Genomic DNA, 12,865 nt, shown 5'->3' with positions numbered 1-12,865 from the left:
GAAATGTATTGTCAATCAGTGTTGCTTCCTAAGTGGACAGTTTGATTTCACAGAAGTGTGATTGACTTGGAGTTACATTGTGTTGTTTAAGTGTTCCCTTTATTTTTTTGAGCAGTATTAACAGCATTGACAAATCATACTGATGGGATTTCAAAATACCCCGGGATATGGTATATATGGTATACCACCCAACCCTACTCTGCAACACCTTGTCTGCCTAAACCCGGTCGGACAGTTTCCTCTGTTTAAAGATTCAAACGTCTGCAGCTGTCTCCCCCACTGACAGATTCAGCCATCAAATATGAGCGACGGTCGTGAAATATTCACTAACATTACAGTCAGAGGTGAGGTGTTTCATTTTTTTTTTTAAAGGTTACTGTTCTATCAGCTAAGTAGTGCTTGGATCATTATTCATCTGCATATGGGGCAAGAGCTGATGAGCTTTGTCTCTGTACTATCACCAGAAGCCATGGGTTACGTTATACTGAAGGACATCCAGCTGTTTACACCTAGAGAAAGAAGCCAAACATATTTAGGTCTTGATATGCTATTAATTCCTTCCTATGACCTGGCGTTCATACAAAGCCCCATTTTTTTTATTTTTTTGACAGTTAACATATTGCCCTCTTTAGAAGAAGAGAATGGGCCATTATTACGAAGTGCAGAATACTTCTTCTATCTTCTGTTACCACACAGTAGGTTGTGTGCTTTTGAATGTTTACATGGCTCAAGGAGACCTGTTGAAAAGACCCCTGTTGTGGATGTCTCCCTCCCAGGACATTGCTACCAAAGCTTTCCAGCTTCTACCGCTAACACTGTGTCACTGTGGTCCTCAATGTCTTGAGCCTCTGTCCTCTGCTCATACTGTAGTAGAGAGAAGTCTGTCACTAGTTTTGTCTGTAGAATCAGATGAGTCGAGTACTCTTATGTCCCCGTCTTTCTTTGACTCGACTCTGAGCCACCACCCACTGGGCACACACTGGTTGAATCAGCATTGTTTCCACATCATTGCAATGAAATGACGTTGAACCAACGTGGAATAGACGTTGAATTGACATCTGTGCACAGTGGGCAGAGCAGAACAAAAGTATTGCCGTCAGTCTGGCCAAGCTCAGATTTCATCGCACGACTCCCCTCTTTACCATCACACAGTGTAAATTTGCTCCACCACAATAGGGACAGGAGCGTAAGGAGACGGAGGGAGCAGAAGGGAAAACTGTCTTATCAGTGAAGCCAACCGCTCGAGTGAGTCATGTCGGTGCCAGAATGCTTTACCTGCCGGTTACAGAAGAGGCTCTTCAAGCTAATCCTCGAGTCTCAGGCCCTGCCTGACTCATCATTTCCTCTCTTGACAGACAGGGAGTGGAAGTGAGGGAATGAGGAACGCCAACAATAAAAAAATACTTTCAAGTGGAAAAGGTTCGCTTTAATCTCAGACTGGGAGAAATCTCGCTAGGAAGCGGTGAACAGAGCAGTAAAGTCCCATGAATAAGTCCCGCTGCTTAATGCGTTGGTTTGCCGTAGGGTAGATGGCATTCCTGAGCTTAACTAATTCTTTAGGAAGTTGAATGCCAGTGACGTTTGGCATGTTCCAACGTATCCCTCGATTTGAACACTGTTTTTATCCTTCAGATTTATGATCTACACACTCTAGATCAAAGGATATTTGGCGATTGATTCAACCACTTGCTTTACTCATTTGTAAAGCAGAAATAACTATGAAGGGGCCTCCCGAGTGGTGCAGCGGTATTAGGCACTGCATCGCAGTGCTAGAGGCATCACTACAGATCTGGGTTTAATCCCGGGCTGTGTCGCAGCCGGCCGCGACTGGGAGACCCTTGAGGCGGCGCACAATTGGCACGGCGTCGCCTGTATTAAGGGAGGGTTTGGGCTGGTGGGATGTCCTTGTCCCATCGCACTCTAGCGACTCCTTGTGGCAGCCAGGTGCATGCACGACTTGACATGACTTTCGTCGCCAGCCGTACGGTGTTTCCTCAGACACGTTGATGCGGCTGGTTTCCGGGTTAAGCAAGCAGTGCGTCAAGAAGCAGTGCGGCTTGGCGGGGTCGTGTTTTGGAGGATGCATGGCTCTTGACCTTCGCCTCTCCGAGTCCGTACGGGAGTTGCAGCGATTTGACAAGACTGTAACTACCAATTGGTTATCATGAAATTGGGGATAAAAAGTTCCCGTCCCCTCCCCAGAGGGAAAAAATAATGTAAAAAATCACTATAAAGAGCTTACTGGTCAGTGTGCTGTAAGTGTAAGTGATTCATTTCCATAGCTGTGAGGTGTGAAAGAAGCCACTACCACATCTTCAAGTTCATCTCCCTCAGGGAAGCTAGAGTGTCCCTCTGGCAGATGGTAGCTGTACCCATCATTTCCCTGTGAGTGTGACCTTACCCCTTAGTGTCTCCTCCAGCGCCGGCTACACTAAGCGAAGGTAACTCGGGCTAATTACCTGCTGAAGCTCCATTCTTATGTGGGCACAGCTCGCCATGACTGGGCCTCCGCTGTCTTAGCCCCAGTGCCCACCAATGCTGAAATACCATAATAAAGTAGCATCTAGCTTGCTGATAGATTGAAGGGTTAGAAACTGAAGTCAGGCCTCCATCTTCAGATATGATGTATCTTTTTATGCAGGAGGGTTAAGTTTGGGTATGGAGATCACAGCCTAATACAGAAGCATGTCTGTTCTACAAAATGTATTCCCAAATAAATGTGTTCTCAAATATTTTATATTCACTTTTAAGCTATGTGCACTGAACTGACATGCATGATTGTTGCTGATGTTCAAATGACGGGGATAAAATCATATATAATGCGCAGCACAGCAGCGCTTAACTCAAACAGCGGTGTGCCGCCTGCTCTAGCCGCGAGCAAAGTAATGCAATGCCTATACTATATAACGCAGGATGTAACTTTCCTGTGCTACCATTTTTGCCATGTAATTTTAGTCTTCACAAAATCAGACAACCCCAAAGTAGAATAGTTGACCTATTTACCTAGTCAGCTTGTTGTGTTTTCATTGCTAGGGAAATATTCCTCTCGAGAGCCATAGGTATTCTGACAAGCAGTCAATACTTTGGAAAGCACTTCCGGCAAATGTATTTTAAAGCTGTTTTAGCCTTTGTTTAAAAAAAGGGGGGGGGGTGCCAGTTTTCCATTTATTTCTCTACCCCCCCTCAATTGCACCAATTTTTTATTTATTTTTGACTGAATAATACTTAATATATTCAGAGTAATAACAATCAGGATGTTGTGTCCAATGGGGTAAATGCAGATGGGCAAACCCCATGCTTCAGCCCATGTATATTTGTTATAGCCACAATGCTGGGGGACTGGAATTGGTCAAACTTGCAGTTTTATACATGTACAAAATGATCCTCTTTCTTACATGAAGGGGGAGGTTAAATTGGCCCCAGGCAATCGATCTGAGATCGACTTAAAGACATATTCCGGAACTTTGACACTAGTAAGTCTTTTTTTTTTAAACCTCCTGCTTTGGGATGGATGTGTCAATGTGTAGTTCATACATGCAGTTTTGTCTTCATTTTTTTTTGAATGCGATTGAATGAACCTGAATTATCATTCCGATATTATAGGCCTACTGCTGCATTAGCCTATAGGCTATCTCTGAGTTCCATGCGCTCATTTCTTTAGCTGCCAATGGATCATGGTTTGTCAATATGTTTATATGGCAAACGCTGGTGCACTGGCATTAGTTGAATTTTAGCTTTTGACTTTAATCATTTATTTCCGGATTTTTACGATTATCCACGTGACAATAATTTTGACCAATGAAAATATTATTATTATTATTGAAATGAAACTGTTCCATGAATATGTGCATATAAAAATAAGCAGAAATGGCACGCAGCAAGTTGGAAGTAGTAGGCTAAATTGTCAGCTTCCCCAAACTTAAAACTCCCGAGCTACCTATGGTCTTTACTATAACACACCTATAGATAAATGTATTGCAAAAGGGGGGGAAAAGGTGCCCGCCTATAGAAATCAAATGCCCTTCCAACTGATTTGTTCTGGCGCCGGCCTTGGATCTTTAACTCAAATGTATATGTGAATTGCCCAAAACGTTACATATTGCCACTTTTGACTTTCAGTCGTGGAGTTTATTCAAATCAAATCAAATTGTATTGGTCACATACACATGGTTAGCAGATGTTAATGCGAGTGTAGCGAAATGCTTGTGCTTCTAGATCCGACAGTGCAGTAATATCTAACAATTTCACAACAACAACCTAATACACACAAGTGTAAAGGGATGAATAAGAATATGTGTATATATAAGTATATGGATGAGCGATTGCCGAACTGCATAGGCAAGATGCAGTAGATGATATAGAATACAGTATATACCCTACATTACTCATCTCATATGTATGTAAACATTTAAAGTGACTAGTGATACATTTATTACATCCAATTTTCAATTATTAAAGTGGCTAGAGATTTGAGTCTGTATGTTGGCAGCAGCCACTCAATGTTAGTGATGGCTATTTAACAATCTGATGGATTTGAGTTTTTCAGTCTCGGTCCCAGCTTTGATGCACCTGTACTGACCTCGCCTTCTGGATGATAGCGGTGTGAACAGGCAGTGGCTCGGGTTGTTGTCCTTGGTGATCTTTTTGGCCTTCCTGTGACATCGGGTGATGTAGGGGTAGTTTGCCCCCGGTGATGCGCTGTGCAGACTGCACCACCCTCTGGAGAGCCTTGAGGTTGAGGGTGGTGCAGTTAGTTATTCTTGCTGTAACCCCTGCTTTTATGCCTTTATTTGTTCTAGCTGTCAAACTCTTGCTCCTAGGCAATGTAAATAACTTCTTATTTTGCCTTTATGTCGTTGTCCTGCCTCTTCCCTGATTCTACACTTCATACTTAAATATATAAAAATCCCCCAACACCAGGATCCATGCTGTCAGACCCTGCAGTCCCAGCCCCAGTGACAGTCTTGTCCTTAGCGGCCGAGCTGTATGGATTGTAGGGCCGGGACGATACCAGTGTCCCAATACTCATTAGTGTCGTGGCACGGATATAAAACACCAAAGCAGATTGAACTTCTTTAGGAAAACAGCCCTCATGTTGGACACAAGCATTAGCGTGTTGTCATCCAGAGTCACCTTTTCATTTATTTTCCAAGCTATGCATGACTTATTTTACATACAACAGATTTTTAAAGGACCAAAGAGTTGGGTCTGCTATGTGTTTTCATTTTTGCCATGGAACAAAATATTGCGATTGTGGTATCGTCACAGCCCTAATGGATTGCCTGAATTATTAACCAGCAGCTAGCCCCCCTGGGGACTGAGGCTGGGAACAGCACACCACCACATCCACCCAATGATTGGGCCAGGATGCCCTGTAGCCAGCCACAGAGGAACCTATGAGGAAAAGCTTTTAGCGGTGCAGCTAATTATCACTGCCACGTATAGGCTATATGGATTAGCATCCTGCATGATTAGCAGACATGTCCAGAAATTCCAGACTGCCGTTTCTCTATGGCTCGGCCTAGCTGTTCCCTTATATTCTCAAGTGTTGTTGCAGTAGAAGCCGACGTCACATTTGATGTCATTTTTTTTTTTGAAAGGCCTTATTATCAAATGAACTGTCAAGCAGTGCTAGTTAAAAGGAGACGTCCTTGACGTTTATGTGAGAGATGATTCACAACAAAGGAGATCCGAGTCATCTGAAGAGCGACCCCATTTAGCGTTGTGTCCCAGACGAGGGCTCTCTCGGAACAAGCCACTGATTTATGAAACATCCAGCAAGTGATTTTTTTTTCATCAAGCTTTATTCTTTCATGATAAGCACAAGCCTCTGAAGAATGGTTGCCTTGTCTCTGTCCTGGTCCTTCTTCTCTTTGTGTCTGAATGGATTTTTTTGTTGTTTTGCAGCCAGTGTAGAGGCTTACAGTGCTTTTTTTACGTATTCAGAGTCCTTCACTTCTTCCACATTTTGTTACATTACAGCCTTGTTCTAAAATGTATTAAATATTGTTTTTCCTCGTCAATCTACACAATATCCCATAATGACAAAGGAAAAACTGGATTTTTAGAAATGTTTGCAAAAAACTGAAATATTCAATTTGCATAAGTATTCAGACCCTTTACTTAGTACTTTGTTGAAGCACCTTTGGCAGGGATTACAACCTCATCTTCTTTGGTATGACGCTACAAGCTTGGAATGCCTGTATTTGGGGAGTTTCTCCCATTCTTCGCTGTAGATCCGCTCAAGCTCTGTCAGGTTGGATGGGGAGAGTCGCTGCACAGCTATTTTCAGATCTCTCCAGAGATGTTTGATCGGGTTAAAGTTCGGGCTCTGGCTGGGCTACTCAGGGACATTGAGAGTTATCCCAAATCCTTTGTTGTGTTGTCTTGCCTGTGTGCTTAGGGTCGTTGTCCTGTTGGAAGGTGGACCTTCGCCCCAGTCTGAGGTCCTTAGCGCTCTGGAGCAGGTTTTCATTAAGGATCTCTCTGTACTTTGCTCCGTTCATCTTTCCCTCACCCTGACTAGTCTCCCAGTCCCTGCTGCTGAAAAACATCCCCACAGCATTATGCTGCCACCACCATGCTTTACCGTAGGGATGGTGCCAGGTTTCCTCTTGACGTGACGCTTGTTGTTTTTGTCGCACTGCTTTGCTTTATCTTGGCCAGGTTGCAGTTGTAAATGAGAACTTGTTCTCAACTGGCCTACCTGGTTAAATAGATGTGAAATAATTGTATTTATTTTTTAAATCAGGCTAAAGAGCTCAATCTTGGTTTCATTAGACCAGAGAATCTTGTTTCTCATGGTCATAGTCCTTTAGGTGCCTTTTGGCAAACTCCAAGTGGGCTGTCATGTGCATTTTTACTGAGAAGTGGCTTCCGTCTGGCCACTCTACCATAAAGGCCTGATTTGTGGATTGCTGCAGAGATGGTTGTCCTTCTGGAAGGTGCTCCCGTCTCCACAGAGGAACTATGGAGCTCTGTCAGAGTGACCATCGGGTTCTTGTTCACCTCCCTGACCAAGGCCCTTCTCCCCCGATTGCTCAGTTTCGCCAAACTTCTTCCATTTAAGAATGATGGAGGCCACTGTGTTCTTGGGGACCTTCAATGCTGCAGAAATGTTTTGGTACTTTTCCCTAGATCTGTGCCTCAACACAATCCTATCTCGGAGCTCTACGGACAATTCCTTTGACCTCATGGCTTTGTTTTTGCACTGACATGCACTGTCAACTGTGGGACTTTATATAGACAGGTATGTGCCTTTCCAAATCATGTCCAAACAATTGAATTTACCACAGGTGGACTCCAATCAAGTCGTAGAAACTTCTCAAGGATGATCAATGGAAACAGGATGCACCTGTCGCGCAGCAAAGGGTCTGAATACTTATGTAAATAACCTATTTCTGTTTTTTATTTTTAATAAATGTGCAAAAATGTCTAAACCGGTTTCCGCTTTGTCATCATGGGGTATTGTAAAGTAGATTGAGGGGGGGAATATGTAATCATTTTTAGAATAAGGCTGTAACGTAACAAAATGTGTAAAGTCAAGGGGTCTGAATACTTTACGAATGCACTGTATATACTGCTGTGCATATTTACTTTGTAATTGCGCTGTGTTTTCCCCATCTTGTTTTTGGAGAAGGTTTGGAGAATCCACAGCAAAAAACTGATGCTTTATTTTTTCCCAGAATATGGCTCATAGGGATGGCTATTTAAGAGGCAGTACATTTCATTTACGTTGCAACCAAAACATTCTCCCACACCACTTAGATAGATCCTGCTCACTTACTTTGAGTAATAAAAAAAAAGGGTGGGAAAGTATATATTGATTGTGTACCTAGTTAAAGGAAAATTACCATCTCTTTTGAACATGTGACTATGCTGACGTTACAAAAAAACTGTTACTCTGAATTCTAAGAAGTAAATGTCAAGTAAATAAAAATAATAGTCTATCTGCTGAATCACTATTGTTGGAAAGTGGGACATTATATGCAAAAGTATGCGAGCAATACTGTGCAATCGTTTATCTATTTAGGGCTAGGCCTGTCTTTTTTTTCTTACTTGGCAAGGATAGTATGATTAGGCCAGTCCCTTGGTGTTGGCGTTTGTCCCTTTTTTAATGTTGTGAAGAATCGAAACAAACAAACAGTTCCCCCGGTGGCCAAGGAGGGTAATATTTCTCCACAGGCTGAGGCACTGGGCTGTGGGCCAACCTTGGAAAGGCAGCGCTAATGACTGTCACACAAAGGCCAAATGTCTAACGGCGAGGCGGGGGAAGCCGTTGGCGGCTCGGCTCACTGGCTCTCACACCGACGCTCAGAATGTGGGGCACAGCCAGCCGGCTATGGTGGCATACTCTATCATCGCTGCCTGCAGCACTGACCAGACCGCTTCTAACCTGGCCTTCCGTCCCTCAACCGTTGACCTCTTATCCAGTCCTTCCATTGCAGACTCTATTCTGCTCCCCTCTTTGTTCGTCCCTTTATTCATAGTGTTCACTACCTTTTCTGGATATAATCAGCCCCACTATTTAATATTCATTCCTCTGTTCACCCTACTCCTAACCAGTAACCCTAACCTCACTCCATCTACCTTTCCGCCTCCTCATTACAGGAGGGCATTGTTTTGCCCTCTTTTCTAGTTCACTGACATGCTCTGTGATTGGTTCAGAACCCAGTGTCAGTGATGCATCTAGCGTCATATCCTTAGGGCTACAGTGAATTAAGATGAGGAGGAGTATAATGGGCAGCTTGGCTGCAGGGTGGCCAGTGGAAACAAATGTGAACGCAGCAGGGGTTTTGTGCAGGAAAGCAGTCATCTTGCAGTTCTCTCTGCCACTGTGAGCTCTTGGCCCAGAGCCCAGGTCCGCCACACTAAGGAGCTGAAGTGGGCACTTTTAGAACAGCTCCACTAAACACAAGGCCAAGGACAGAAGGGGTGCACGCGCGTGTGTGTGTGTGTGTGCGTCACATAGGCTATGCCAGATCATGATCTCTCCATTAGTTCGATTTAATAATGCTTCACTGCAAAATAATGAGCCACTCTTACTATTATGAATCCCGTAATAGATGACCGTTAAAGAAATGTGATAAAATCAATAGGAATCCCTCAACGGCTGCTACGGACGAGTAACATTTAATGAGTTCATCATCACGTTGCTCCAGTGAGCACCAAATCAATTGGTTTGACAGTGGCACTCCTTGGCTGACAGTTTAGCTTTTGGTGATGGAGAAGATCTGACAGTTATTAAAATGGCCAGAGAGGGAATTCTGTCTGGATAAACCTGTGTCCCTTTTGTTGTTGTGTTGTCATCCTCAGTTCATCCTCAGTTCCTCCCCTCCTAGTGGAAGCATACAGGGCTGTGAAGAGCAAGTGTGTGTGCCTGTGTGTGCGTGCTTGTGTGTGTGACTGTGTGTGTGTGAACATGCTCTCACTCCCTAGTATGGGGCTCCTCCACTTAGCCATATAGAAGCCATACTCAAATGGTGTACCGCGGTCCGCAAATAGTGAGTTGCACCAATTTTTGCCCTCAGAACAGCCTCAATTCGTCGGGGGCACGGACTACAAGGTGTCGAAAGCGTTCCACAGGGATGCTGGCCCACGTTGACTCCAATGCTTCCAACAGTTGTTTCAAGTTGGCTGGATGTCCTTTGGGTGGTTGACCAGTCTTGATACACACGGGTAACTGTTGAGCATGACAAACCCAGTAGCGTTGCAGTTACTTATTTTCCACCATAATTTGCAAATAAATAAATACAATGTGATTATCTGGATTTTTCTTCCTAATTTTGTCTGTCATAGTTGAAGTGTACCTATGATGAAAATTACAGGCCTCTCTCATCTTTTTAAGTGGGAGAACTTGCACAATTGGTGGCTGACTAAATACTTTTTAGCCCCACTGTATGTGTATATATACACATATATATGTGTTATATATTACACACACACACACAAAAAAAATGACTATTTATTTCTATAGCATTTGTATTTCATATACCTTTGACTATTGGGTGTTCTAATAGATTGCCAGCCTTTTCTCGGGAGTTGATAGGCTTGAAGTCATAAACAGTGCAATGCTTCAAGCATTTCGAAGAGCTGCTGGCAAACGCAGTAAAGTGCTGTTTGAATGAATGCTTACGAGCCTGTTGCTGCCTACCACCGCTCAGTCAGACTGCTCTATCAAATCATAGACTTAATTATAATATAATAACAAACAGAAATACGAGCCTTAGGTCATTAATATGGTCAAATCTGGAAACTATCATTTCGAAAACAAAACGTTTATTCTTTCAGTGAAATACGGAACCGCTCCGTATTTTATCTAACGGGTGGCATCCCTAAGTCTAAATATTCTTGTTACATTGCACAACCTTCAATGTTATGTCATAATTACGTAAAATTCTGGCAAATTAGTTCGCAACGAGCCAGGCGACCCAAACTGTTGCATATACCCTGACTCTGCGTGCAATGAACGCTAGAGAAGTGACACAATTTCCCTAGTTTAATATTGCCAACTAACATGAGTTTAAAATAATATACTTCTGTGTATTGATTTTAAGAAAGACATTGATGTTTATGGTTAGGTACAGTCGTGCAACGATTGTGCTTTTTTCGCAAATGCGCTTTTGTTAAATCGTCCACCGTTTGGCGAAGTTGGCTGTCTTTGTTAGGAAGAAATAGTCTTCACACAGTTCGCAACGAGCCAGGCGGCCCAAACTGCTGCATATACCCTGACTTTGTTGCACAGAACGCAAGAGAACTGACACAATTTCCCTAGTTAAAAGAAATTCACGTTAGCAGGCAATATTAACTAAATATGCAGGTTTAAAAAATATATACTTGTGTATTGATTTTAAGAAAGGTGTTGATGTTTATGGTTAGGTACACGTTGGTGCATGACAGTGCTTTTTTTGCGAATGCGCTTTTTAAATCACCCGTTTGGCGAAGTAGGCTGTGATTCAATTATCAATTTAACAGGCACCGCATCGATTTATATGCAACGCAGGACAGTTTATCTAAAACTAGTAACATCATCAGCCATGTGTAGTTAACTAGTGATTATGTTAAGATTTGATTATTTTTTATAAGATGTGTTTAATGCTAGCTAGCACCTTTATCTAACGGGTGGTGCCTGGTCTGACTCCTTGCTGCACTCGCATAACAGGTAGTCAGCCTGCCACGCAGTCTCCTCGTGGAGTGCAATGTAATCGGCCATGATCGGTGTGCAATTGTGGCAATTTCTGATTGTTATGAAAACTTGAAATCGGCTATTCCGATTAATCGGTTGACCTCTAGTTCCCACATATGCTGAATACTTGTTGGTCCAATTCATCCCACACCATCTCAATTTGGTTGTGGTCGGGTGATTGTGGAGGCCACGTAATTTGATGCAGCATTGCATCACTCTCCCAGTCGAATAGCCCTTACACAGCCTGGAGGTGTGTTTTGGGTCATTGTCCTGTTGAAAAACAAATGATAGTACCACTAAGCGCTAACCAGATGGGATGGCTTATCACTGCAGAATGCTGTAGTATCCATGCTAGTTAAGTTTGCCTTGCATTCTAAATAAATCGCTGACCGTGTCACCAACAAAGCTCGATCACACCTTGTCCTCCATGCTTCACGGTGGGAACTACACATGTGGAGGTCATCCATTCACCATCTGACGCCTCACACGTTCTCAACTGGCAGCTTCATTAAATATTACCCGCAAATCACCAGTCTCAACGTCACCAGTGAAGAGGCGACTCCGGGATGCTGGCCTTCTAGGCAGAGTTCCTCTGTACAGTGTCTGTGTTATTTTGCCCATCTTAATCTTTTATTTTCATTGGCCAATCTTTTTCTTTGCAATCTGCCAGTTTACACTGTTCTGTGAAGGGAGTAGTACATAGCGTTGTACCAGATCTTCAGTTTCTTGGCAATTTCTCGAATGGAATAACCTTCATTTCTCAGAACAAGAATAGACTGACGAGTTTAAGAAGAAAGTTATTTGTTTCTAGCCATTTTGAGCCTGTAATCGAATCCACAAATGCTGATGTTCCAGATACTCAACTAGTCTAAAGAAGGCCAGCTTTATTGCTTCTTTAATCAAACAACAGTTTTCAGCAGTGCTAACATAATTGGAAAAGGATTTTCTAATGATCAGTTAGCCTTTTAATATGATAACCTTGGATTAGCTAACACAACACAGGAGTGATGGTTGCTGATAATGGGCCTCTGTACGCCAATGTAGATATTTCATAAAAAAAGCTGTTGTTTCCAGCTACTGTAGTAATTTACAACATTAACCATGTCTACACTGTATATCCTATCAATTTGATGTTATTTTAATTGACAGAAAATGTGCTTTTCTTTCAAAAACAAGGACATTTCTAAGTGACCCCATACTTTTGAATGGTAGTGTATGTATCTACAACTTTATTGAGTCCACCTGTGGTAAATTAAATTGATTGGACATGATTTGGAAAGGCACACACCTGTCTATATAAAGTCCCACAGTTGACAGTGCATGTCAGAGCAAAAACCAAGCCATGAGGTCGAAGGGATTGTCCATAGAGCTCCAAAACACAGGATTGTGTCGAGGCACAGATCTGGGGAAGGGTACCAAAATAATTCTGCAGCATTGAAGTTCCCCAAGAACACAGTGACCTCCATCATTCTTAAATGGAAGAAGTTTGGAACCACCAAGACTTTTGCTAGAGCTGGCCGCCCGGACAAACTGAGCGATCGGGGGAGAAGGGCCTTGGTCAGGGAGGTGACCATGAACCCTATGGTCCCTCTGACAGAGCTCCAGAGTACCTTTGTGGAGATTGGAGAACCTTCCAGAAGGACAACCATCTCTGCAGCAATCCACCAACAGGCCTTTATG

General features: G+C 43.0%; 1 protein-coding gene across 2 annotated transcripts in view; it reads left to right on the top strand.

Annotated features, from left to right (window-relative positions):
- Positions 1 to 12,865, top strand: part of LOC139368172 (calpain 15) — a 77,241-nt gene that overhangs the window by 22,359 nt on the left and 42,017 nt on the right. The gene's annotated exons all lie outside the window — the stretch shown is intronic.

Source organism: Oncorhynchus clarkii, chromosome 16, assembly GCF_045791955.1.
Source record: "Oncorhynchus clarkii lewisi isolate Uvic-CL-2024 chromosome 16, UVic_Ocla_1.0, whole genome shotgun sequence".
NCBI lineage: Eukaryota > Metazoa > Chordata > Actinopteri > Salmoniformes > Salmonidae > Oncorhynchus > Oncorhynchus clarkii.
Note: the sequence above shows the minus strand (reverse complement) of the source record. Positions and strands in the feature narration are given on the sequence as shown.